Raw genomic sequence first — 1,316 nt, 5'->3', positions numbered from 1 at the left:
TACCCCTAAATTGCCCCTCCCCTTTTCCCTCTCCCCACTGGTAACCACAAGTTTGTTCTCTAGATCTGTGAGTCTGCTTCTTTTTAATTATAGTCACTAGTTCTTTGCATTATTTTAGATTCCACATATAAGTGACAAGGGAAGAGGCATTTATTTATTTATTAGGCTTCACCATGCAGTTTGTGGGGCCTTAGATCACTGACCAGGGATTGAACCTGGGCCCCCCGGCAGTGAAAGCGCCAAGTGCTAACCACTGGATTACCAGGGAATTCCCTCAGTTCAGTTCAGTCATTTAGTCATGTCCACCTCTTTGTGAGCCAGTGAACTGCAGCATGCCAGGCTTCCCTGTCCATCACCAACTCCCGGAGCTTCCTCAAACTCATGTCCATTGAGTTGGTGATGCCATCCAATCATCTTATCCTCTGTCATCCCCTTTTCTCCTCCCACCTTCAGTCTTTCCCAGCATCAGGGTCTTTTCCAATCAGTCAGTTATTCGCATCAGATGGCCAAAGTATTGGCATTTCAGCTTTAGCATCAGTCCTTCCAGTGAATATTCAGGACTGATTTCCTTTGGGATTGACTGGTTTGATCTCCTTGCTGTCCAAGGGACTCTCAAGAGTCTTCTCCAATACCACAGTTCAAAAGCATCAATTCAGCTTTCTTTATAGTCCAACTCTCACATCCATACATGACTAGTGGAAAAACCACAACTTTGAATAGGCGGACCTTTGCTGGCAAAGTAATGTCTCTGCTTTTTAATATGCTGTCTAGGTTGGCCATAGCTTTTCTTCCAAGGAGCAAGCGTCTTTTAATTTCATGCTGCAGTCACCATCTGCAGTGATTTTGGAGCCTCCCAAAATAAAGTCTGTCACTGTTTTCATTGTTTCCCCATCTATTTGCCATGAAGGAATGGGACTGGATGCCATGATCTTCGTTGTTTTTAATGTTGAGTTTTAAGCCAGCTTTTTCACTCTCCTCTTTTGCTTTCATCAAGAGGCTCCTTAGTTCCTCTTCACTTTCTGCCATAAGGGTGGTGTCATCTGTACGTCTTAGGTTATTGATATTTCTCCCAGCAATCTTGATTCCAGCTTGTGCTTCATCCAGCCTGGCATTTCACATGATGTACTCTGCATATAAGTTAAATAAGCAGGGTGACAATATACAGCCTTGATGTCCTCCTTTCCCAATTTGGAATCAGTCTCTTGTTCTATGTCCAGTTCTAACTGTTACTTCTTGACCTGCATGCAGATTTCTCAGGAGGCAGGTAAGGTGGTCTGGTATTCCCATCTCTTGAAGAATTTTCCACAGTTTGTTGT

Source organism: Bubalus bubalis, chromosome 15 (genome assembly GCF_019923935.1).
Source record: "Bubalus bubalis isolate 160015118507 breed Murrah chromosome 15, NDDB_SH_1, whole genome shotgun sequence".
NCBI lineage: Eukaryota > Metazoa > Chordata > Mammalia > Artiodactyla > Bovidae > Bubalus > Bubalus bubalis.
Note: the sequence above shows the minus strand (reverse complement) of the source record.